This window comes from Aedes albopictus, chromosome 3, assembly GCF_035046485.1.
Source record: "Aedes albopictus strain Foshan chromosome 3, AalbF5, whole genome shotgun sequence".
NCBI classification, from domain to species: Eukaryota; Metazoa; Arthropoda; class Insecta; order Diptera; family Culicidae; genus Aedes; species Aedes albopictus.
This window is the reverse complement of record NC_085138.1, coordinates 373,553,346-373,581,301: the sequence shown is the minus strand read 5'-3', so window position 1 is coordinate 373,581,301 and position 27,956 is coordinate 373,553,346. Positions and strand designations below refer to the sequence as shown.

Sequence of the window (27,956 nt, the reverse complement as noted above, 5' to 3'; positions counted from 1 at the left end):
GGTGAGTCTACGTCGAATGAAGCAATCGCCTTCAATTAGGCCCTCCTCAACTGCAAACAAGCCAACGCCAATATACCTATGTATAACTAAAATCTCCATCGATAATCTTAGAACAATCTATCACAAATACTGAGAAGTCAACAAATCGGCTTTACCCCATGTGGCATAATGCCATTTGGCATAACGCCGTTTGGCATGATGCCATTTGGCATAATGGCCATGTGGCATAATGGTCATTTGGTATAATGCCGTTTGGCATAACACAAAGAACAGCCTTCTTGATAAGAATGTGCGTAATATTCGTTATGCCAAATGGCCATTATGCCAAATGGCATTACGCTAAATGGGGTAGAGCCAACAAATGTATTGACCCATACCATTGGTTTTATAACTGGGTATTTCCAAAGGTTTTATCTATATAAATAAAAATGGAATGGTGGTTGTATGTCACGAATAGGCTTTAGAACGCGCCGACGGATTTACAAAATTCTTCAACTGTTGCGTTTGTGCAGGGCTCCGACGTGTTCGTGCGAAAAAAATAATTGTAAAAAGTTATCGAAAAAGCAAGAAAAACGGGAGAACCTGAAATTCCATTCTGCGGGGCATTTTTATTCTGACCTAATGTCAAAACGCAGTAGGCAGGCAATACGACGATGGCCGGGACAGCTAGTATAAAAAAACCTGAAAACTCCAACATTTGTACAGAAAATCTGAAAATATCTCAAATGTCATTCCTCTTAGCACAACATAAAGACTGAGAATTCCTAGGGTAAGAAATCAAAATTTGAACTAGTCAAAATGTAATCTTAATTTGAACTATTTTGAAATTCATTGAAATGACGTACTTTTTGGGCAAATATTGTCCCGAAAAAGATGTTAAACAGTTTTCCGTAATACATATAATCTGATAACATAAACTTTAAAAGCATTGAATAAAGCGTGTTTGCCATCGAAAATAAGCAATTGAAAAATCACTGTGATTTCACCTATTTCCCCCCAGAGAAAGCCCATTTTCGGTGCACCCATACAGCTCATGCATTGCATCACACGCAATAAGTGAATACGTCAAATGAAAGATTATTTATCGTAGAATCGACCAACCGAATAATATTCCGCATTATTTGTCACAAAATTATCAAATTTAAGTGATTCTTACTTGGAGAATGTTATCTTAAGTTGAACCACAGAGAAACAGACGTCACACTCTCATCGCTTCCCATCGATCACCTTTTCAACGGTTGATTAAAATATTCAGTAGTAGGTCGATTGACCTATCGCGGCGCTGGTATCGTTTTTGCTCCTGTTTGACGTTTGCTCACTACCGCCATCTAGTGGTGGCCCGGCCAAGCACAGTACATTTACCATTGGGCGATTACGTTTTCGTGACGAGGTTTTTTAATGAAATTTGTTCTAAGTATTACGTCTGTTTCTCTGTGGTTGAACCATTTGTAATCTAAATTTGAACTAGTAAACGGGGGTGAGCTTCTAGTGTTGGCCTGTAGATCGCGTTAGTGGTTGCTTTGTTTACTCTTGGGGGATGAAAAATTCCTAGTTTCCAAATTCCTAAAGAATTTCGAACATCCTGAGTTGAGATTCCACTGCCTAATGAAAAATAGGTATGAGAATTAGCAGATTCATGTGATTGTTAATTGTTTAACATGAAATTGGCTGTGTTGTAAGTTGCTCGAGCTGCTGCCGCCAGTAGTTCAAATTAAGATTAAAATTGGTTCAAATTATGATTACGATGGTTCAAATTAAGATTAAAATCATTGTTGATGAAAAATCGAATATTTCAATGAAATTCGGTGCAAATACAAACTTTTTCCCATTTAACAGAAAGCTTATACCCGTGGCTTTCATATACATACGATTTTGCCGTAGTAAATTATTTCCATGTGGGAGAAAAAAACACTTAAAATTTGCACTGCTTCAGAAAGCCGCAATTTGGTTCAAAGTTTGATTACCTACCCTAGGTGTAATTAGGAATTTTTTTCAGCAATTGCTCTATATTTAAATACTTTCAAAAATACCTTGTGGGTTTTTTCGTCAATTTCTTTGGAATCTCTTTAAATAATTTCTTTTTCTAGGATTTTCATGGGAACTTTCTCTGGAGTTTCCTGTGTTTCCTGTTAATAATTTAACGCCTTCGGAAGTTTCTTCGGTAGTGTATTTGGAAATTGTTTTAGCAATTCCTTTGAAAATTCCTTTGGGAATCCCTTTAGCAACTGGTTAAAGATTTTCTTTGGTCATTTGATTGTGAACTGTTTTGAGAATTCCTTCGGAAATGTCCTTGCAACTTTTTTTATGCAATTTCTTTGGGAATTCTTTCACGAATTGCTTAACCATCGGTCCATCGCGCTGTTGTACTTTGTAAAACACATGCGAATTATCTGCTGTTACTTTGAAACCCACTATTGATGCCAAACCCAAATGTATTCTACAATAATCTTGTTTGGAATATTATAAGACCTTTCTAGAAAACAACTCCTTAAAAAGCGGAAAATTGAAAATCGCATTATGAATTACTTACTATTGGATAGACAATGAAATGTGTATTACAAAACCTTATTTGGAAGGATGGTGTATTCGACAAAGTTGCTTGAGATATCAAGAGCCTACGCTGGGTGACCTGAGTAATTCAGATTTCAACCGATAGGCGGCGCTAGTGAGCATGTTTCTGAGTACTTAGAAAGATGGTGTCTTCGGCAAAGTTGTTTGGTAGGCCAAAAGCTAACTGTTGGATAGTCATATAGTTTGGGCTAGTAAATAAGCATCTAGATTGCGCTAGTAAGAATTTAATTTTTATAAATAATATATCTCAGAATCCCAATTACTTAGAAAGATGTTGTCTTCGGCAAAGTTGTTTGGAAGGTCAAACACCAAATGTGCCATAAGACTGTCATTGTAGCCCGACATTCATCAACGGTTGCCTAGATTCACGTCGTGTCGGGCTTGTTTGGCCAAATATGTAATATGTAATGGGACCTTAACTGAAGGACACCGTATGGTTTGGAACTCCACATCTAGGTGGCGCTTGGGAGCATTCAAATTGTATATCCCATGTATCTCAGGATTCTGATTACTTAGAACGATGATGTCTTCGGAAAAATTGTTTGGTAGGTCAAAGACTAACAGATGGAGAGCCGTATGATTTGGAACTTCACATCCAGGTGGCGCTAGAGGGCGTTCAAATTTTATAACTCGTTTATCTCAGGATTCTGAATACCAGGAAAAATTAAAGTCTATGAAATAAAGACAAATCAATCAATCAATACCAGGACAGATTATGTCTTTGTCATAGTTGTTTGGTAGATGAAGGGCTTGCAGTTGATGTGCCGTTAAATGCGAGACTCTGATACAAGGTGACGCAGAATATTAATTTGCTTGAAAATGCAAATGAATGGAATTTCTCAGAATGTTTTCAACAAGCTGTATTTTATTGTCGATCATATTTCAGCCGAATAAAATGTATTTCAAATGCCAATATATTAGTTAAAACTGTGAAGAAATTCATTTCATTTAATTCGTTTCGCCCTGAGATAGATCTTTTGAAATGCTACAGTCAGATATTAAATATTTTGGTAGAAACGCTTAAAATTCATATAAAGTTCATCAATCAAGTTCAAATTTAAATATACGGACAATTATCTGTAAGCAATGCACCTATTAGCAGGCCGGCTCCAGATGCACGTTTTCCTTCATTTTACCTTTAACCTACCGAACAACTTTGCCGAAGACACTATCTTTCTGAGTAATCAGGATTCAACCACAAAAGTTCAGCTTATTTGACGCAGTGGCTTAGTTTCCCCACCAGGGAAGAAAAAAATCACCACCACCTAGTGGTGGCATTTTTAATCAAACTGTCAATCATCTATAAGCCCGTGCCCTACCAAAGAACCTTGTCGAAAACCCTATCTTTGTAAGAAGTCAGGATCCTAAGATACATAAGATATGACATTTTCGTGCTCATTAGCGCCGCCTAGTGGTGGAATTTCAAATTAAATGGCCATTCATCTGGGCTCTTTCTTGATGATGAGATTTATAAATGCTTGCAAGGACTTGGCCAGGTGTGTGGAGCTGAATGGGTCTATGACATTGTAGATAGTAGCGACATCATCAAAGTCAATGTATATATTCAACTTTGCAACTCCATCCAAGATTTGTGCAAGTATGTATGCTATGCTATGCTATTGACCCATTCGGCCTAACGTACTTCGGTCTAATGACTCGATACCTCCAGAAGCAATATGAGCATGAGCATAGATGACCGTACAATTCGTAGTTGCTACTCAGTGATTGACCAAAACAATCGAAATTGCACAAGGAACCAACAAACGGAGATTGGGATTAGCTACCGCTCTCAATGTGCACAGTTCGAGAACTCCAAACTTTATTAGTCAATAACGGCGCCGGCCACGTCCTTACGGTCATCGAGGAAGGAAAGGAATGTTGGTGTGACGTACGTTGCTACTAGAGACCGAGATCACTTCATCTTCTCCACGACTGTCACGGGAAGGAGTTTTTTTTAGTGGGGAGGGGGAGAGTCAAATGATTTGGATTCACTTTGGTAAGTGATATGATTCATGCAACCGTTATTTGAGTCAAAACATTTATTCATTTTGACTAAAATATTACAAATGTCGACACCGAAGATGACGAACCATTCAAATTATTCTGTACATGCAAAAAATGAAAGAAACATATTTATTATCAACTAGCGCCGACACATGACGTGACGAACTTTTCAATATTTGTTAGATAAATACACAAAAACCAGAGCCAAATTTTATATATCTTTTAGCACTAATTATTATGATAAAATGGAACGAGCTCACCAATAAACATCCTTCGAAGTGTCTAGTGCGTATGTGCTGCAGCATCTTCCACTAACTGGCCTCTTCTCCGATATCACACTGGACCGCTACAACTACACACGGGTACGACGATGTGCACATTCAAATTGACGACGACGACGCGGCCGATCCGAATGAAAAAACCGGCACTTACACTTTGCCTCCAAAAACACACTAAACCGTCCCGTATGAAGATGAGCACAGTCATATAAGGCAATTTAGCGTTCATCACCCTTCTCTCTCAATCAGCCACAGAAGATAGCAATTTTGTGTTTAATATTTTCATAGGGAAACGTTTCCGTATGAAAACAAACATATCCTCCTCGGCAGCGAAACAGAGAAAAATGATTAAACGTCAGATAGCCTTATAGACGACGACCGCTCGATACCTCCAGAAGCAATATCACCAAAAAATAAACGTCAATAATGATGAATTCAAAATAAATAATAAATAGTGACAAATTCCATCTATGCGCCAACGAACGACAAACCCGATGACATGAAGGATGAGTTCTATGAGAGCCTTGATAAGGCCTACGGAGAGTGCCCAAAACAAGATGTCAAAATAGTCATCGGAGATGCAAATGCGCAGATCGGCAGAGAAAGTTTCTTTCGGCCTGTCATTGGAACGGAAAGCCTTCATTCTGTTACCAACGATAATGGTCTGCGCCTTGTGACATTCGCTGCTGCTAGAGGGATGGCAATCAGCAGTACCTACTTCGCACGTAAGAATATCCGAAAACACACCTGGCGACACCCGAGTGGTGACACTTGCTCCCAGATAGACCACGTGCTGGTCGACGGGCGACATTTCTCGGACGTCATAGATGTGAGGTCCTACAGAGGCCCGAACATCGACTCGGATCATTATCTTGTAGCCGCTAAAATTCGGGCGCGATTATCCAGCGTCACGAGTTCAAGAAACAACAGGACGATGCGTTTCAATATCCAGCGCTTGTCAGCCGAAGGGGTTGCTGCACAGTACCATCAGAAGCTAGACGAGAGGATAGGAGAGACCAACGGATCTGGAGATGTCAACAGCTTGTGGAGAAGTATCCACGAAGCAGTGACAACAACAGCGCAAGAGGTGATTGGTACCGCTCAGCGACGCCAACGTAATGGTTGGTTTGACGAGGACTGCCAACGAGCGACGAACGAAAAGAATGCCGCCAGAAGTCGAATGCTAGTGGCCGGTACCCGGCAGAACAGAGAGCGGTACAGGGTTGCAAGAGCAGAAGAGAAACGAATCCACCGCAGGAAAAAACGGCAACACGAAGAGAGTGTTATTGCTGAAGCGCAGGAAAGTATGGACAGGAACGATATGCGGAGATTTTATGCAACTGTCAATGGCGCGCGGCACAAGACTGCGCCAGTGCCCGCCATGTGCAATGACCGGGAAGGAAATTTGCTGACAGACAAAACAATGGTGGCAGCCAGGTGGAAGGAGCACTTCGAAGATTTGTTGAATGGTAGCAGCGAAGGAGCACCCAGGAACAGGATTAACATAATGGATGACAGTCAAGCAGTGGAACCACCAACACTGGATGAGGTTAAAAAGGCCCTTAAGGAGCTGAAAAACAGCAAGGCTGCTGGGAAGGACGAGATCCCGGTCGAACTTCTTAAGCACGGAAGCGAGCAGCTACATCAATCAATCCATCAGATTAATTATAAAGATTTGGGAGGATGAAGAATTGCCCACTAGTTGGTTGGATGGCCTCATATGCCCAATCTACAAGAAAGGGCACAGACTGGAGTGTGCCAATTACAGAGGGATTACCCTTTTAAATTCGGCGTATAAGATACTGTCGCGTGTCCTGTTCAACAGACTGCGACCTCTTGAGGAGTCCTTCGTCGGCGAATACCAGGCTGGTTTTCGTGAGGGCCGATCAACGACGGATCAAATGTTTACCCTGCGGATGATCCTAGATAAATTTCGGGAATATAACTTGCAGACTCACCATCTGTTCATTGATTTTAAAGCAGCGTACGATTCAGTGAAAAGAAATGAGCTTTGGCAGATAATGTCAGAACATGGTTTTCCGGCGAAACTAATTAGGCTGATACGCGCAACGCTGGATGGATCAAAATCAAGTGTTCGGATCGCGGACGAAGTGTCTACGTCGTTTGTGACCTTGGATGGATTGAAGCAGGGGGATGCTCTTTCAAATTTATTGTTCAACACTGCACTCGATGGAGCGATTAGGAGGTCAGGCGTGCAGAGGAATGGCTCTATCATCACACGGTCGCACATGCTCCTCGGTTTTGCGGACGATATTGATCTCATCGGCATCGATCGTAGGGCAGTGGAGGAAGCTTATGCTCCTCTGAAAAGAGAGACAGCGAGGATAGGCTTGACGATTAACTCTACCAAGACGAAGTACATGATAGCGGGTCGAGACAGAAGCAAGCCTAGTGGTGTTAGTGCTGAGGTAGTGATTGATGGGGAAGTGTTTGAAGTTGTTGAAGAATTTGTTTATCTTGGAACACTTGTGACATGTGACAATGACGTTTCCCGTGAAGTGAAAAGGCGTATTGCAGCTGCGAATAGGGCCTTTTACGGATTGCGTAGCCAGCTTAGGTCCCGTAACTTGCAAACGCAAACAAAATTCGCTCTGTATAAGACGCTGATTCTTCCGGTTGCCCTCTACGGTCACGAAGCGTGGACGTTAAAGGAGGTAGACCAAAAAGCTTTTGGTGTTTTTGAGCGCAAAGTGCTGCGGACAATTCTCGGTGGGAAACAAGAAAATGGAGTGTGGCGCAGACGCATGAATCACGAGTTGTACCAAGTGTACGAAGATGCGAATATTGTGAAACGTATAAAATACGGCAGACTTCAGTGGGCTGGACACGTAGTGCGAATGTCGGAAGAAAGAATAGCGAAAACAATATTCAGCAGAGAACCCGGTAGAGGTAGGCGACTTCGTGGGCGGCCGCGAACTCGCTGGCTGCACGCGGTTGAAGAAGATCTACGATCCCTACACGTTCGGGGAAACTGGAGGAACATCGCCCAAGACCGACGAAGATGGTGCTCTACTATACGCTCGGCATTGGAGTAAAGTTACTTTGTAGCCAACAAGGTATCAAGGTAGGTAGTGACAAATTCCAGCACCCCGATGGGAATAGGACAACAAATCAATTTAACAACAATCACGAGTTATCACTCAACACTAACTGATTCGTTAAATCGTCAGGAAAGAGAAATACATATGTTGAACTCCGAAGATTAGTTTTGTAAGAATTTCCCAAGCAATGCATCAATGAAGCTAACTTTTATAGCATTCTCCGCTAGTAAACAATGGTGCCACTGTATATGGACATTAGCATGGTCCGCTGAACGAATTTATGCTGGCCTGCTTACTCTCACAGAACATTTGACGTTTGAGCGGTGCCTACACCGCTCAAACGTCAAAATACGTGTGAGAGTGAGCAGGCCTGTATATATTTGTGCAGTAATCCATTGTGACAGCAGTCGAGTTATGTCAAACACACAAGGCTATGGTGGCGCCACCGACAAACCGACGCGACGTGCCAGCTTATAACACTTTTCCAATTTTTCTAAATATGTTCTCCTTTCAATCACTAGCTCCATCTATGTGATAATTTACACAGCTTCCTCTTTATGTGTGCGTGCGTACAGGAACTTTACCTTGTCAAATTATTTCACTCATTTCGATGTAATAACCTTCATTTGAAGTTTTGCGCAAATTTCGTTATAAACGATGAAATGCAATTTGATCCGCCAAAAGATTTTATGTTTGGGATATTTTAGTTGGAAATTTTTGATTATTTTGTTTCATTTCGAAAGATTTCGTTGAATATCTCTATTTCATGGTTGATTGTATCATCTATTGATGAGATTGAAATAGAGGGCATGTGATGTTTACATCGTTTATCTGGAAATTATTGCGCTGTTTTATGACATTTTCTTCAAGGTTTATTTTGCCAAAAGAGGTAAATGATAGAACGAGTTACCATTTTTAAACGGTTTGAGATTCAAATTTCTTGTCAATCTTGGAAACAGAGAGTCACGTCGGTTTGTCGGTGGTGGCACTATCTGTTTATTTCATAGCGGTCAATTAAGTTATTTTAGTGATTCATTAATTAAAAAAGTCGGATACATATTCATCGATTTTCCCTATAGAGATTTCTACAGCAATTTTCTATGGAATTCCTGAAGAAATTGCCAAAGAAATGGGTGGCGGAATTCCCTTATGACTTTTTTTTTATGAATTGAAGAAAACTCAATCAATTTCCGAATTTCTACAGAAGTTATTGCAGAATTTACCAAATAAATAACCGAACGAAGTTTCAAAGTAATTGCTTTATCATCAAAATATTTTTTCCCTGTCACTTTTTTGAATTTCTTACTTTTTTTTACACGATCACTCGCTTTCGCCGAGCACGAGTACCACGTTGGCATAATGGCCATCTTCAATTATCGGACGGTTTAGAAGCAAAACGTCAACAACGTTGAAAACTGAAAAAAAAAATTAACAAAATAGTGCTTAATAATCGCAATTATTAATTTAAATATATATAATAATAATTTAAATATAAATAAATTATTTAACTTTGGTGAGCCGCGAAGAACGTCAACATGGTCGATTAACGAGAACGAAATTAACAGATCTGTACACGCAAATGAACTGTACGCAAATATGACTGCGTTCTGTACAGTATGTGTGTGTGTACTCATCAATCCGATCACTTTCGCATGTGTTGACTAACACAGGTGGACTAACACCTTGTGCGTTGGGAGCGAATCGCGCATGATCTTCAAGCATTTTACACACTATGCGTTGTGAGCTAAAACGCTCATAAATCCTAGCTTTTGGTGTAGTATCTGTTGATTCTTCGTGTAGGCACAGCGGTTCTAGTCACTGTGTGCGGTCAATCATGTTTACGTTCATGCTCGTGCCGCTGTACTATCTAAATGTACGAAAAAAATATTTTATTTTTGAACAATATTTTCTACCCAAATGCATAATGCATGATCCGTTCCACATATGTCAATGGAATTTTGATAACAACAGAAAGAAAACCAACAAATCGCATCCAAAAACAAAGTCACTTTTTACATATACCTGTGTGAGTACAGTTTATACCGGTGATTCTCACTTAACTGGAAACACTTTGCAAAAGCAAAAAAAAGGTATCAATATTTGTCACATTCTGATAATGATAATATTATTGGTAATTCACACAGATAGCGACCTACGCGCCACTGATAAGGTAGCGTGAGTGTCTGAAGGGGGGTAACTCGATGGTCACGTTATATACTTTCTTGTTTTATTATGAACATTTACGGCTTTACATCGTTTGTTCATATAAAGGATAAGATCATTTTTCTTAGGTTCATGAGTTTCAATTTTATGATGCCGGTATATCTCAGGATTATCAAGAATCAATATTTAAAACAGGATTGAGTCTTAAATTCGTACGCCCCTCGACATCCCTCATCCAACTGATAGGGATCCCCCTGCCTACACCCAAAGGTATACTCATACCCCTTTTATACCGATAGGACACCTTCTACCTTCTGGGTGGCGAAATGGGCAACTGATAACGTCGTGTGTTCGATCGACCACTAGGCAGGCAGGCACTGATAGCGAAGTCACGGACGCGCGACTTTATTGGCAAAAAATGCATCAACCGGGCGACGCAGTTCCTCGGTTGAGTTCGAAGAAGAACCATCACCGCCACTGCCGCCGCCGAGTGTGTCCATCGCGCTATAGGTTACTACTGGCTGGAGCTGCGGAAGTGACTTTTTTTTTCTAAAGAGAGGCGGTTGACTTTCGACCTGTCCGGGGGATTACAAAATAGCAATCGGGACGGTTTGAACGCTAGCAGCAAGGTGAGTGTGAGTGCAGTGGAAAGCGGGGAAGTGCCATCGATTGTTGTGATTTGAATTTTCATTTCCTGGGCGTGGAAATCGATAAAAAATAATGGAGGTGATTGAAGGGAAGACTTTTTACATGGATGATGATGGTGATGTGGCAGTCTTTCAGCCAAAATTATCGAGGCAATACATTTGGCTGCGAACTAAAGATTTTGTAGAATCAGTATCCTTTGGGGTTGAATGAACTTCTTCAAAATTAGGCCCAATATTATGAATTTTGTGCACCTTTACAGAAAATTAAAATCTAACTGTACATTTAATAAAAAAAGAAACAAAAGTGTCAAAGTAACAACTGTGTACACTAGGCGTTTAACACACGAACATTGAGTAAAACCATGCTTAGGGTGTTCAGGACCTTTCTGTAATGTATATTTTCAACCAGCAAAGTAAGTTTTTTGTTAATAAAAGCATAGTGCAAGACTGTGCCAGTTGGTATGTTAACCCAAGAAGAAGTCGTGGCCTTACAATCACGTCCTAATGGTAATCGCACAAAAAGAAGGGGTTGACATTAATTGTTAATGCAATGGACATGATATAAACATTTGGAGCTGCAAATACTTCTTTTTGTTAAAGGTGGAGACACATGCGGTAAACGCCAAATTTCACAGAACAAAGGCTGATACTAATATTCCTACCCTCTTCCAACCTGACTGCAAGGACGTGGCCGGCGCCGTTATTGTACCGTTAAAGAAAGCCTCTTAAGCTTGCACAGTGAGAATTGTTTTTTTTTAAACACGGACACGTTTAATGCTTCCAGTGAGCTATTCGCTCTTTGAAGGAAGCACGACACTAGACAACGGACTAGCATGCAACGCCCAGTGGCACAGCCGAAAACTTTTCCTGACAGCTGCGGCAGAAATCGAACCCACGCTCCCCAGCACGATGCGACTAAATGCTTGGTGACACTAGCCGCACGGCCACGAAGCCACAAGTTTGCTGTCTCCTTCGCACCACTCCAAACGATGCTATGTCCAAACACTATTCCCCTTAAACGAAACGGTTGGTACGGTTGTCCCCGTTTCTTCCTTCATTCAATTCAAAAAAGTTTGTCAATCATATTATGTACTCATAAGTAGATAATCTGATTGCCTTAAGTTTTTGAATTATCTTCCAACCCATTAGTCTGCACAGTGGGCCTGGCCGTCTTAATATATGTGTCTTTTATCTCTGATATGCTGCAAATATGATTGCTGACAAGAAAATATCGGAAGAAATTTTGATATTTCCAGGATTAGATTAGAAGCCTATTCTTGCTGTCACCTTCTTCAGAGGAAAATAACTTCAGCCATTGCAGTGCCCTAAAGTCGATCTCAATTAGATCAATATCATCCGCGAAGCCGAGGAGCATGTGAGGATAGCGCCATTCTTCTGTATGCCAGATCTCCTAATCGCTCCTTCGAGTGCAATGTGCAACAGTAAATTTGAAAGAGCATCATCCTGCTTCAATCCTCCCAAGGTCACAATCGTGGTAGACCTTTCATCTGCTATTCGAAGTCTTAATTTTAAACCATCTAGCGTTGTGCGTATCAGCTTAATTAGTTTAGGCAAAAAACCATATTCTGACACTTATCTGCAAAAGCTGCTTTTTCACTGAATCGTACGCTGCCAATGAACAGATGGTTGTTGTTGTAGTTCATTTATTTATTGACATGAGTCTTGAATCACAATGAACAGATGGTAAATCCGAAATTATTCTAGGATTGTCTACAGGGTGCAACTACACCAGGTCCGGTGTAGTGGTTAGAACGCAAGACTATCACTCCGAGGACCTGGGATCGAATCCAACTCCCGACATACTCACAAAAATTGTGGTTTCTACTTTTGGAAGGGAAGTAAAGCGTGGGTCCCGAGATGAACTAGCCTAGGGTTAAAAATCTCGTTAATACAGAGAATAAAAAATGTCTGCAGGTTGAACCTTTAATCCTTCGTTGATCGACCTTCACGAAAACCAGCCTGGCATGCGCTGACGAAGGACTCTTCAAGTGGTTTCTGTTTGTTGGATTTACTGAGTTCAAAAATGCTAATGTAAATTTAAACTGTAAACTGTGAAGTAGATTGGGATTTCATTGGGAAGGAATCACCCCTCACTTGGAGCACACATGACTTACGCAGGCTGACGTCGGTTCACAAGTGGTAAAAGTAAATGCGGAATAGTGATTATTATCATCTTAGAATGAAATAAATCAATTTCGTAATTTAGTAGAACTATCTCGAATCACAAGAAAACTCAGCTGAGAGAGTTTATTTATGTGGGCATATTATGCATATGGCGGCAAACTATAAATTCACTGCTTATTTGAGCAAAATTAACTATATTCAATTCACGTCAGCTAATTACTCAATATGGCGACGACCATAATTAGCGAAAATAAAACGAAAGCAATTTTACTTTTATGATGACCGCAATAAACCTAGCAGTGTCGTAGTTCCTGCTTTTTCCCCAACAGATGTCGTTACTAATCGAACGGATCGCCATCTGTTGAGAGTTTGAACAGTTTTATTGCGGTAATAATGAATGCAATAAGGTTTACATATCGGAGAGATTGGTTTACTCTTGAAATCTGACTTTATGGATATCGTCAAGTATACTATAAAACATTTCATCAATGGTTTTCATAAAAGTAGTCACAAAACTGTGAGCTTCAATTATTGCAGTAACAAAACCTTAATAAAAGCAAACAAAACCAATCAGCAATGGAATTGTTACTTGGGAAACAACAGCACACCAAGAATTCCTCTAGGTTATCTAGTACTATTCCGCTTATAATTCGATGAAGAATTTTCGAAGATAGAGTTTATTACCCTGGGATCAGAACCTTACCAGGAATTGCCTCTAACCTAACCGTCCCTCCTTGAAAGCATTTTGGAGATTCAGCAGATATTGCCTCAGGAGTTCCATCAGGAATAGGAATTCATTAAGGAACTTATTCTGGGCCAAGAGATTCTCCTGAGGTAATCTCAAGAGTTTTTTTTTTTTGAGATTCACAAAGATGTTCCCTCTGAGCCTCTGAATCTCTATTAGAAGTCCTTCCGAGGGTTTCTTCAGAATTCCTTGCAGAAATTCTTGCAATAATATTTTTTGAAACCCCTGCCTAAATTCCGTTTGATATTCCTTCAGGAGTTTCTTCTGGGGTTCCCCTAGGTATTCTTCATGCGATTCCTCCAAAAGTTTTCTGGAATCTGAATCTGGTTCCATCTGGTTTTCTTCAAAGATTTCCTTCTGGCATTCTTCATGAAAGTCCTGGAATCGTCTTAGTATTTGCAAACGTGTTGCTATTGAAACTTTAATCTTGAATTTTTCCAAAAGCTTTTGCTGCATTTTCTCCATATCCGCCTTTGGAATTTTTCTAAGATTTCAAGAGATCCTTCTCGCCTGCCTTCCGGAAATCTTGCAGGAGTTTATTCTAGGCATCCTCTAGGAACCCCGTTCAGGAATCCTCGAGGATCTCCTTTAAACAAATTGTTAGGAGTTCCTTCTGGGAATTTTCTTGTACTTTTTTCTAGAAATGCTCCAAGGGTGCTTTCTGTGAATCCCCAAGTAAGGATGTTTTCGACCACCTAGAGATCGTTTGACTCATTTGTCTATAACTCATTTCGGAAGTCTAATATTGAGTTGTGTGGTGTTCGGCAAAGTGAGATGTGATAGGAGCGCCGATAACAGCACAAAACTAACAGGTGGGGGCGTTCTAGTAGCTGTGAATTCTAAGCACAAAGCGAGGAGAGTAGATAACTCCTCTTGGACTCGCTTGGAGCAAGTATGGGCTTCGATCAAACTGGGCGATCGTACACTTTTTCTCTGTGTGCTGTATATTCCTCCTGATCGGGTACGTGATGCTTCTCTCATTGAATCGCATTGCCGATCGATCTTTTCCATTCTGGAAATCGCCAAACCCAGAGATGAAGTCGTCATGATGGGTGACTTCAATCTTTCAGAGATCACGGGGAAGGCATCATGCAATGGATTTCTCTTTCCTGACGTGGAGCGGTCAGTCATTCACTCCACCGCATCTTGTCTTTTGGACAACTATAGTGCTGCAACTCTCGCTCAAATCAACCACGTCACCAATCAGAACAACCGTAGTCTGGACCTCTGCTTTGTCAGTGCACAGGACACTGCTCCACCCATATGCGAAGCGCCGGCTCCTCTAGTGAAATTAACAGTCCACCATCCTGCTTTGCTGTTAACAATCGCAAAGTCGCCTCTTGAATTCGTCATTTCACCGATCGCCGTTTCCTATGATTTCCACAAGGCTGATCATCGTAGCATCGCTGAAGTGTTATCCGGTCTGGATTGGGGTGATATTCTTGACACCGAGGACATTGAGGTGGCTGCTCAAACCTTGTCCAATGTGCTGGCATACGTTATTGACAGACACGTCCCCAAAATGCTGCACCGCAATACATCGCGTCGTCCTTGGGAAACAAGCGAACTGCGTATGTTGAAATCTGGAAAGAGGGCCGCTCTGAGGAAATTCACCAGACACCGCACACTGCAACTCCGGAACTACTATGTGAGGATCAATTACGAATATAAGCGCATTGCGAAACAATGCTTCCTTCGTTATCAGCGTGGCATGCAGAGGAAGCTTAAATCTCGTCCTAAACAGTTTTGGAAATTCGTAAACGAACAGCGTCAAGAATCCGGTTAGCCATCGTCTATGATGTTCAACGGCGATGTGGCCTCCTCTCCGCAAGATATATGTAATCTCTTTGCCGATAAATTTGCTAGTGTCTTCACCGATGAGCAACTGGATGACAACAACGTCACACTCGCCGCTAGCACAGTTCCACACCTTGGGCAATCGCTGAGCAGTGTAGACATCGATGAAAACATGATTGCCAGGGCTTCCGTTAAGCTCAAGACGTCGCACAACCCGGGACCCGATGGAATTCCATCGGTATTTGTCAAGGCGCAAATCATCAACCTATTGCCACCACTGCTTCACGTTTTCCGACTCTCCGTAACTACTGGCCTGTTTCCGTCCACATGGAAGCTTGCGCACATGTTCCCAGTACATAAAAAAGGGAACAGGCAAGAGATTGGCAACTATCGCGGTATTACTTCGCTCTGCGCCATCGCCAAGTTGTTCGAGATTGTCATCATGGACCCGCTGCTCGATCACAGCAAATCGTTTATTAGCACCGAGCAACATGGATTTCTGCCTGGTCGCTCAACGGCCACTAATTTGCTGTGTCTTACCTCCTCTATCATCGAGAGCATGGAGAAACGCGTTCAAACCGATGTCATTTACACCGACCTGACTGCAGCATTCGATAAATTGAACCATCGTATTGCTGTAGCTAAACTCGATCGGCTGGGGATACATGGAACCCTCCTGCAATGGTTTCAATCTTATCTTACAGGTCGCCGCCTGTCTGTCGTCATAGGTGACTGTCAGTCCTCCGTTTCATTTGCCGCAACGTCTGGTATCCCACAAGGTAGCCACTTGGGTCCACTGATCTTTTTGATATATTTTAATGACGTGAACTTGGTGATCAAATGCCCACGGTTATCCTACGCGGATGATCTCAAACTGTATCTTCGTGTTCGATCGATTGAAGACTGCTACTTCCTCCAACGTCAGCTGAATGCGTTTGCTGAATGGTGTACTCTAAACCGAATGGAAGTTAACCCGTCCAAGTGCTCGGTGATTTCCTTTACGAACAAAAAACGGTCAATACTATTTGATTACAGTTTGTCAGGCACCCAAATTGAACGCGTCAGTCAAGTCAAAGACCTTGGTGTAGTTTTGGATGAAAAGCTCTCTTTTAAACAACATATCAACTACGCCGTCGGAAAAGCCTCTAGCATTCTCGGCTTCATATTCAGAATAGCAAGAGAGTTCACGGATATCTTCTGCCTTAAGTCCTTGTACTGTGCCCTATCCCGATCCATACTTGAGTACTGTTCAGTTGTCTGGAACCCATACTACAACAATGGAGTTGAAAGGATTGAGTCTGTTCAACGGCGGTTTTTAAGATATGCTCTTCGACGTTTGCCTTGGTCCAATCCGTATAATTTGCCAAGTTATGAAAGCCGTTGCCAGCTGATACATCTGGAACCTTTATCGACCCGTAGGGACACAGCCAGGGCTTTACTGGTCTCGGACACTCTGCAAGGACGCCTTGATTGCCCCGCCATTCTGGGTCAACTAAATATTAATGTTCAACCTCGTGCTCTTCGCAACAATTACATGCTGCGGCCACCCTTAAACCGGACGAACTACAGTATGTTTGGGGGTGTTAACGGCCTGCAACGTAACTTCAATAGAGTTTGTTCATTATTCGATTTTAATGTGTCTCGTCAAATACTTCGTCGGAGGTTTAGTTTGTTTTTTTCAAGGCGTAATTAGTTTGTAGTTTTGTATGTTTTTTTTTGTTTGTTAATTTTGACTATTAATTGGATTGTGTTAACAGTTTTTCTTGTGCTTATGTTTAAGTTTTATTTTTGACTGCGATATGTTACTTTGTCATGTTAGACTTTAGATTTAAGTAAAATCATTGGGGCTTATATAGAGCCTGTTGATTAGATAGATAAATAAATTACAAATTACAGATTAGTGTTTTTGCTGCAATTATCACTAAAGACGCCATCTTCTATCTCTAATATTTACGGCGTAAAAGTGTTAGTACCACCATCGGGGCGTTATAACTACTAACTTCTTTCATTATACAAAGCTACGATTTGTAATCTATCATGTCCAGTAAGTCTTCTGAAAGTTTAAAATATAATATCGGAACAGGATCCTAGGTCATCAATACTGTTCTTGAGTTCAGGTTCTCAAGTTTACGGGTGTAACGGTAACTTCTTTCATTATACAAAGCTACAATTTGTATTCTATCATGACCAGCAAGGCTTCTGAAAGTTTAAAAGACAGTATCAGATCAATCGAGATATCCTAGGTCACCCAAACTGTTCTTGAGTTTAGGTCCTAAAGTCTACGGGTGTAACAGTAACTTCTTTCATCATACAAAGCTACGGATATCCTAGGTCTAGGACATCCAAACTGTTCTTGAGCTCAGATCCTCAAGTCTACGGCTTGTTTTCTATCATGTCCAATAATTCTTCTGAATGTCCAATGGATATCATCAGATTGGCTGGGGTCATCCAAACTATTATTAACATCAATTGAAGTTTCTGTATTGGCGTTATAGAGTTATGTTGATACTTTCTGGAGCTTGCAGAATACAATCAGAGACTACGACATAGTTTTGGGATATTCAAAATCGTACACACTCTCCTGCAATATGGACAGCATGGAACATGGAGTCTACAGCTGTAATAATATCTTTTTAGCTGTTTTGAGTTACACAACATTACCAACCGTAATGATTGTATCTATTTCATTTATTTAGCGTTAATGACAATTGTACAAAACTGAATCAACAACTATTCACCGCAACACTCGGGTCGTGGCTACAGTCCTTATCCTCGGCCGTGTCCCACATTTGCCTTCAGATTTCCGTAATAATTAGCGAAAAAGCCGTAACCAACAAAATGTACACAATTTGAGTAATTGCAGGAGTGAAAAGATGCTAGATTTGTCTTCTAAATGCTCACAAAGTTTCCTTGATATCACTTTTCTAACTTTTGAAAATCACTGATTGAGTGAAAGGCGTAATTCCATTCTATTCCAAACGAACAAAAACAAGAATTACGCCTTCTACTCCTTTGTTTTGTTTGGTGTTTTGTTTACGAAAGTGAAAGGCGAAACTGAAATCAACACGTAAACACGGCGATAGTAGAAGGCGAAACTGAAATCAGAACGTAAACACGGCGAAAGCAAATGGCGAAATTCTGTCAAAATCATAAACAAGGCGAATAGTAAAAGGCGATTCTGAAAATGATATCAATTCGAGGCGCATAGTATTGGGCGAAATTAGCATTCTCAGGTATCCATTCAGGCGTAATTAAATAAAAGCAATTTTTAGTGCAAAAAATATCAAATTCGTGCAGTGTTCTTAGAAAAACATGAAACTATGTCAGAACTGTATCAATTAACCTTATTTAAGTTGAATTATTCTGTATTACTTCTAAATAGGAATTGAAATTTGATCAGCAAAATTCGGTTGTTGTTTTCGCATTGTTATTGTTTTGTTAGTTACGCCCTATTCGCGTATTACTCCCGATTTGTGCTCGAAATGTGACTTCGTCATATCTTCACCATAGCTAGAAGTTGTGGAGAAGTTTAATAATCCTGAAATATCATATAAGGTATTTTGGAATGGCTCAGAGTTTCACAGAAGTTGATGGATCTGTGACTATGTAACGTAACTTTTCACAGCTTCACTACAACGAATGCAGGCAGATTAAAAAAATAGTTTCATATAAGGTAAATACTTACAGTGGATGTAACACTACTTAACGTACTGGCAAAAGCTATTACCACAAGTGTTTACCAGGAGCTATCTCCGAAATAGTTTGGTTGGTCTGGAATAAGTCAAAACTATCTTGAAATGATTTATGGAATGCCAGGGGAATTACAGATTACAGTTGGATGTGTAATGTTACAGTTCATTGTAAGAATAACTACTGTTACTGTCACGAGCTAAACTTCAGGGCAGTTTAGACGACCATTATTGTTTCAAAGGTTCATAATATATATAGGGTGACGGGTTCGATTCCCGGTCGGTCCAGGATCTTTTCGTAAAGGAAATTTCCTTGACTTCCTTGGGCATAGAGTATATTCGTGCCTGCCACACGATATACACATGCAAAATGGTCATTGGCAGAGGAAGCTCTCAGTTAATAACTGTGGAAGTGCTCATAGAACACTAAGCTGAGAAGCAGGCTTTGTCCCAGGAGGACGTTACGTCAAGAAGAGAGAGAGAGAGAGGTTCATAATATATATAGTAGACTTCAGGTTGGTCCAGTAACCGCGATTGATTATGCAACGTATAATCTCATATACTCTATACTCAGTATATTGAATATGGCTGCTGTTACAAGTGGAGAACTCCAAGGTAGTTTGGTTGACCTGGATCTGGAATATCCCTATAGTGTCTTTAAATGACATTTGACATCCCAGCAGATTATGTAATGTTATTATTTATGGTGAAAACACATAAAGTTATTCTTGTAGATATAAAAGGCTTCATTATAGGATAGTTTGGACGACCCTGAATGTCCCAAAGGTTTACAATAAGTAGACTTCAGATTAGTCCAGTAAGCGTGGTTGATTATGCAACGTTACTCAGTGTAACAGATATGGCTTCTGTTACGAGTGTAGACCTGAAGTTCTGAACCCTAAGGTAGTTTGGCTGACCTGGAATATCTTATAGTATCTATAAATAGGAAGAGCTTTACGGATTCCAGTAGATTATGTAATGCTATTTTTTATGTAGAACATCCCAATATATAAAACCCATTTTAATATTCTTTACGAAGGTTAAATGAATACATATATATGAAAGTAACCCATATCCAAATTAAGCTTTTAGAACAACTGGTATGCCATTATGTCAATTAGTTCTTTTCTCCAAATTTCAGGATGTTTTAGGTTGTCAGTGAAGTCTTAAATACAAATATTCCCAAGTAAAACGTCTTGAATTCCCGCTGCAACAGAGTATCAGAACTTCAGACGCACAAATCTTAGGAAGCAAGCTTCAAACAACAGTGCATTTTATCAGAGGTTCCCAAACTTTTTTCTATCGCGGCGCCCTTTGGAATTTCCAAAAATGTCGTGGTGCACCAAAGATTTTAAGAAGTTTTTTTTAAATTATAAACAGCTTCCAGCTGCTAAAGACAAAATCGTGAAACACTTCTTATATCATGTTTTCTTAGAATTCAGAGAAAATTTGTAAAACTATTTTTTTATAAATTTCTCAAAGATAATTTTAATATGTTTGTAAGATTTCAAAAATCATGTTGATTTCATCATACAAGCTTTATAACAGAGCAAAAAAACTCAGATGTACAGGTAAAACAAACTGCTGCTTTTTAATAATTCAGCAAAAAATTCTGCAATGCAAAAATTAAATAATTCCAATTGAAATAAAATGACTTCACAGAACTTGACCAAAGTTTCATTTTTTTTAAAGAAAATTGCAAAGCAACACCTTCAAACACTTTTATTTATTTTGGAAAATTTCGGCACATGAAGAGATTGTAAAGAACCTGTCAGGTGGGCTTTGATTGAACTTTTATTTTCATAAATTTCGACTTAACTCTTTGAGGCTGGAGTGGCCATATACATATAATCTCAGTGATGAAACCGAGCATGGCAAACTTATTCAAAGTTCAGTGAGGTTGCGGCAGTACTGATGAAACAGTCCGGTTCAAAAAGGTTAAAGCTAGCTCTTCACAATGTCACAACGGCAAACCTGCATGCCGCTAGCTGTCCCGAAGACCTTTTAATTATTCTGAAAAGCACGCAAATAAGGTTCTTGAAATAAAATCTATGGACAAGGTATAGCCAAATCAAAAGCTAAGCTGAAGCTTGTAAGGTCCGAAACAATTTTAAAAGCTTAAAATTAAAACAAGAATAAAGAATTTCAAAATTTGGTGTCAATTGATATGTTTGAAAATGATACCAGAAATCCTAAGACTCAGGGAAAGATTAAAAAAATAATATGAAGCGACACTAGTTTTACTAAACAAAACAAAATTAAAGGAGTTCCGCAATACAAATAAAGAGTTTATTTTTGTTTGTTTCGTCACAACTCAAAAGCCTGCGGCGCACCTGGGCAAGGTTCGCGGCGCACCAGGGCGCCGCGGCGCACAGTTTGGGAAGCACTGCATTTTATTATTCTGTTCACTTGGGGCTGTTCATAAACCACGTAGACCAAAATTTGGCCATCTCAGACCCCCAACCCCTCGCCCCTCGTAGTCTTTTGTCCATACAAAAATTTGAAAAAATTTGTATGGAACGTACACTTTGGCCAGACCCCCCCCCTCCCCCCAAAAAGTCTACGTGGTTTATGAGAGATTTGTGCACTCGAAACCGTGAGTAGTTGGGAAAGTCGGCCAATGTGGCGGCCATTTTGGGATTCTAACAAGTCTATCCTTAATAAGGGATTTAATTTGAAACAACTTGCAATACTGCCGAAGGCAATATTGTTGTCGCGGTTGAACCCCGAAGTTCCCCCACACCCGACAATCGAATTTTCCCAAAATCCATACGTGAAACCTAACGTTGGACGTAGTGCGCTGGACAGCGCACTGTTCCCGACGTACGTCCGACACACGGTTTAGGAGAAAAATCGATTTTCGCGTGTCAAAAATTCCAATTTTCAGCTGCAATATTCTCTTTTATTGAATGTGTGAATTTATACAGCTGTTGCTATGTTAAGGTACACTATGACCCTGATAGCGTCCCTGATGTCATCTGGAACCTCTCTGAGACCCCTTGAAACACCCCTGAGACCCCATGGAAACCCCTAAAGCCTCCAGAGAGGAACCCCTGAAACCCCCTTAATTGCCTCTTAGACTTCGTGATATTCTCTGACATTCCCTGGGACCCCCTCGAAATACCATTAAGTTCTCCTGGTGCCCCACAGAAACCCCTTGGAACGCTCTAAAATGCCCCTGCAACCTCCCTTTGTTCTACCCTATGAATACCCCCGAGCCACCGTTGCCATAGTTACCATCATTATTACATTTTCTTAAACACAATTGTGACTCTGAGTAGCTCTCTTTCTCTCTTTTTATTCGGGGCAAGGCGCATAAATTAAAAGTGCATTAAAATAACCTGCATAAAATGTGGTTTAAATGTACCATGTTTGGTACATTCTTCTTCTTCTTCTTCTTTATGGATCGACGTTCGCATTGGAACTTGGCCTGCCTCTCTTCAACTTAGTTTTCTTAGAGCACTTCCTCAGTTATCAATTGAAGGGCTTTCTTTGCCTGCCATTGCTTGAATTTGAACATTGTGTGGCAAGCACAATGATACACTATGCCCAGGGAGTCGAGAAAAGTTTCCCAACCGGAACGGGATTCGAACCCGCCGTCTCCGGATTGGCGATCCATAGCCTTAACCACTAGGCCAACTGGAGACCCCATGTTTTGTACATACCAGATACATTGCCTCGTACGTTGATTTAGAAGTGTTAGCTCCAGAATACTTTATATGATCTACGGTATCGCTAAGAACTCGTAGCCCACTGGCGTGGGCATAACTGGTGTGGGCATAACAATTCAGGACTTCAGAACTGTCCTGAAATTCTAGAATATCATTGCAGTATTTTTTTTATATATTGTAAGCAATGTGAATAATTTGATATTGTTCCAAGCATGTTTGTATCAAGATTACTTTCAGGGAATGCGATTTATATTACTTTTATTTACTATTCAAAACTCAACCACATTGAAAATGAGTCATAGAGAGTGAAGTTCGCTTCAGTGAACTTGGTTGCACAGGTAAATGCGTATTATTGATGCTAATCATCAATATTTCATTACCACCGCCATCAACCCGGCCGGTGTTATGCAAATGACATCAGCTCAGCAGTAAATAGGTAGTAGTCACTTTTACACACCTTCTTGGTTGGTTGGTTGGCCCAGAGCAGACACACAGAACTGCATTTCACCGCAACCGTCCGTCACCGTGTAGGTTTGGGTGATGATGTCAAACTGGCCGTAATAAGGCGGAATTCCTGATACTGTGATCTTCGGATCAAAACAACGCAACGCAAGCAGATGAATCATCGTCTGTTGTGTGTGGTCACGGCGCGGTAAAGCCTTGCGAGTCTTATTAGTTTTGACGAATTGACCTATTATGAATCATTATATTTTGGGCTGACCTTGGAAAACTTGCTCGGAGAAAACTTCCAGTGATTATGGTGTTAGGAAACGTGCTGGTCAAGGCATTTAAGGGATGACACATATCATTGCACAACTACTGTATTATAACAGTAGTTCCTATTCGTATTTATATTCGTATGAAATGGTCCGCACATAAAACTAAGAAATCTAACGAAAATCACCCAAGCTTGAGGATTCCAACAGTTTTAATTGCTCGAATCGATTGTCATCGATTGAGTTATAAATTGTTGTCCTTACTTTTACCCGGCGGTCTTATCGGTATTGAATAATGGTGACGCTGTGGCCGGGCACGAGTTTGATTAGCCAATATCAGCAATTGATTCGAAGGTGTCAATTAGCGTCAAGTGCTGATAGCAGTAAGCGACAAAGTCTAAGTCTGGGATCGTTGGGAGGCGGAGTTTTACAAATAAGAATGAGATGGTTGGAATTTTATAAGGGGATTTATGCCAAGGGCACTGACAGAAATTTTGATTCCAACTGTTTTCATTTCCCTTCATAACCTGCATTTGGTCATCTAGAAGTTCCACTATCGCCAAAACACAATATCGCCAGCATTTACACACTGAGGATGGATGGTCTGGTGATAATTGAGTGATTGATCATTTCTGTAGTCGTGTATAATGTGCCAGGTACAATGATACTATAATATATCCGTCCAAGAATTTCAAAGAAATTATTACGAAAGTATCTTGGACTGGCCGTGAATCAGACCTAGATTCTTTCGGTGTGGATCTTGCGGTACGGAAACCAACAAACGCATGGAACAATAAAAATCGCGCGAAATTTTTGTTTCCTAACACACTGCGCAATGTCTAAATGAGCCATGTCGGAGTAGAGCTTTGACTTCGCTCGAAGCTTCCTCTCGGGCTTGTGTTCCACCTGAAATCCCACAGATGGCATATGCTCAAATGACCGGAAACCACTTAGCACCTCATCGCCGTGCGGCTTAACATTATTACGCCATGTTCGTTCAGCGACCACTTGAGAGACGACGAGCCGCGAAGATTGCAGTCACGCGCGCATATCACTAACTAATGAACCAGCCCTAAATAGCTTTTTTTACTACTCTCGATAGTGTGCTAGGATAGACAACCTGCCCGCGCAGATGGACATTATGTGAGCAGATAATGGTAGCATTGTGATGTTAGACCAACGTTGCGACGACGTACTTTCATGGCTGCATTGGCTCTGCTATCAGTTGCAGTGGTGGTAGAATTGCTGCACAGGCAAACAGACCACAGTGTTTTATTTTGCCGATTTCGTGCGCTTTTTTAATAACGTTTCAACCGATGATTTTAGCGATATAGTTTCTTCGGAGAAGTTTCTACATTAGACAAGGCGCATCTTTTGACATAAAGAGTTGAATGATCAATCCACCTATAAGTGAGATGAAAAAAATATTTTTTTTTAAAAATGCAGAAAGACGTTTGATGTCTTTGGCAAAGTTGTGCAAAATGCAATTTTGAACAACTTTGTCGAAGACGCCATAATGCTGAATCTCATACTTTACGAGATATATTGCGTTGTATGTGCATGACCCCTAGAAATCATATATTTCATCATAACTTTTTAACGGCATTTTTTAGATTTTTTGCGTCTTCTACAAAGTTGTTTGAAATGTAAAAATACATGTTTTTGCTGAACATTGAAAAACGCTAGCTTTTGAAATAACAAAGTTATTTTCAAATAACTGATTTTTATAGGGTAACTTTGAACTCGTATTACTTTTTTCGGCGCAAAATGGCGCAGAGAACAGTTTCGAAAAATGAAACAACTATATTTCTACTATATCAAAATGGCCTAAACTTTTGTATACAAGTGTATTCTTTATGTGTTATGGTAAATAAACAAACAATTATCAAATACAGGTACTCTTCGATATAACGTACAAAAAAGTTTTCTCTTTGTACGTTATATCGAAGTGTACGTTATATCGAAGCAGAGAAAAATTTAATATTTTTTATGCTAATATTGACGATTTTGACGTGAAATTAACCCCAAATAATGATTTCGGTGAAATTCACAAAACCAATAATGAAAAAACATGAGTTTTCACGAAAAAGTAATTTCATTTTTTGTGCTTCGATATAACGTACATTTTGCTTCGATATAACGTACACTAAATTTTTCCACAATTTGCGCTAATTCTAGGATACAAGATTAATACTGCAAGAAAACATTGATTTGAGTAGTTTCGTAGCTTATCTAAGGGTTATTCCTGGGAAGAATCAAATTTTTCTATGTTGAACGTTATATCGAAGCAAAATGTACGTTATATCGAATTCGCTATATCGAGGGTACGTTATATCGAAGAATACCTGTATTGAAATTATTTAATAACTTCTTCATTTAACGAGATAGAATGTCGCAATGTTCAGCAAAACTGTGTATTTTTATATGCTCAACAACTTTGCACAACATGCAAATAATGTAAAAATTATGGATTAAAAGTTATAATAAAAATCAATTTCAGAGTGATTTTTAAATTTTTTTTTTTTATAATTCGTTAAAATAATCATAACTTTTTGCCAAGATTTTCCACAATTTTTCCATGTTCTACATCAAGTAGAAATATAGTTGTTTCATTATTTGAAACGGTTCTCTGCGCCATTTTGCGCCGAAAGCAGTTAGACGAGTTCAAAGTTACTCTATAAATATCAGTAAGTTGTAAATAACATTGTAATTTCAAAAGCTAGCGTTTTTCGATGTTCAGCAAAAACATGTATTTTTACATTCCAAACAACTTTGTAGAAGACGCAAAAAATCTAAAAAATCCCGTTAAAAAGTTGTGATGAAATATATGATTTCAAGGGGTCAAGCACATACAACGCAATATATCTTGTAAAGTATGAGATTCAGCATTATGGCGTCTTCGACAAAGTTGTTCATAATTGCATTTTGCATCAAACGTCTTTCTGCATTTTTTGAAAAAAATATTTTTTTCATCTCACTTATAGGTGGATTGATCATTCAACTCTTTATGTCAAAAGATGCGCCTTGTCTAATATAGAAACTTCTCCGAAGAAACTATATCGCTAAAATCATCGGTTGAAACGTTATTAAAAAATCGCACGAAATCGGCAAAATAAAACACTGTGCAGACGTAGCGTTCGATTTATTTTCAACACAGAAAACTTCCGATTCTCCAACAAGCAGTTGAAATGCCATTTACAGTACTGGCCAAAATCATAGGCCTTGATGATGATGGAGAACAAATCCTAATCATGAATTTGATCGAAACTTGCCTGGCCATAATTATGGGCACCTTATAGACTTTTGTGTTTAAGGAAGTTTGATGTTTTATTATTTATAATAGATCGTTAATAAAGGATCCTTTATTCTTCTATTTAGTAAGGTACGATTTTGAATCGAGATCACTAGTTTGTGAGTTTGATGTTGTGTGTATTTTATCAAATTCATGATTGTTATCTCGTGATTCTTCAACGATTCAAAGTTCAAAGTTTCACAAACGGTTTCAAGTCTACGTAAATGGGCTACCTATCCACAATCCAAGAAATTGAAATGGATGCGTCAAAATTTTTTTATTGGCTTCCTCGAAATATGTGTTATCACCATTACGACTAAAGCTCTTATTGAGAAATTTCTTCATCTTAAACCGGCAGTCTTGCACCGTGCCATTTGCCACGGTAAGTTATACATGAATTATTAGGAGAGTTTGGCTGAATAGGATAATTATGCTATGGAAACGGCTAAGCTGACTTGAAGAAATAAAAGGATATTATTTTATCTTATAGAATATAGATCAACCATATAGCAAAGATCTCCAATATAATTTTGAAATGTAGGCAAAAAGGCTTTGATAAGTTCTGCCTTCTCCGAAACTTTGACCAGAAACTTATCTCGAAAGTCTACCAAAAACAACTCTAGAAGCTTACCATGGTTAAATTTACCTGTTTGATTCAGAAATTCCTTGAGAATTCTAGTTTTTTTTCAGGTGAAATGAAATTCCTTGATAATTAGAGGTTCTCCGGATTTTTTGTTGGGTAGTAGACACTCTGATCGATACCGAAAAACTTTGACTAATTTCTGAAAAAAAAAGCAAAAAGAAATACTACAGGGTGCTAGAGAAAATTTTACACTAAACTTAAAGTAGGTAGTTACTTCCATATGAGACATCAATGCGTTGCGATAAAAATGTAAATGCACAAACAAAAGTACCGTCAAGTCCCCAGTCACCGTAAGGGCTGCCTTCACCGTGTACCTTGAAATATATTTTTTCATTATTTCCATATTATAATTGAATGGTATGACGATTTCACTTCAATTTCGTCAATACAACACTAATGAATCCATGTCAAAACGCAGGTTAGAATCTATTTACAGTACCATTTTGACATTAAAATGTGTTAACATGAAGCAGTATTTTGCTCATTCATTACATTCGTAGTCAAAAAACAAAAACTACGTGATTTAAGCGATT

The 27,956-nt window shown here is 39.6% G+C and overlaps 2 protein-coding genes across 4 annotated transcripts in view; both read left to right on the top strand.

Moving 5' to 3' along the window:
* The window catches only part of LOC109397131 (NADH dehydrogenase [ubiquinone] 1 alpha subcomplex subunit 9, mitochondrial), a 440,561-nt gene that overhangs the window by 202,230 nt on the left and 210,375 nt on the right, over positions 1 to 27,956 (top strand). The window lies entirely within an intron of this gene.
* Positions 1 to 27,956, top strand: part of LOC109409839 (unconventional myosin IC) — a 174,805-nt gene that overhangs the window by 92,038 nt on the left and 54,811 nt on the right. Inside the window, exon 1 of one of the 2 annotated variants that reach the window (XM_029875102.2) lies at positions 10,504 to 10,707. The exons of the other annotated variant lie outside the window; for it this stretch is intronic. The gene's annotated coding sequence lies outside the window, so the exon portion shown is untranslated. Of the gene's footprint in view, positions 1 to 10,503; positions 10,708 to 27,956 lie in introns of those variants that run through there. 2 annotated transcript variants of the gene reach the window in all.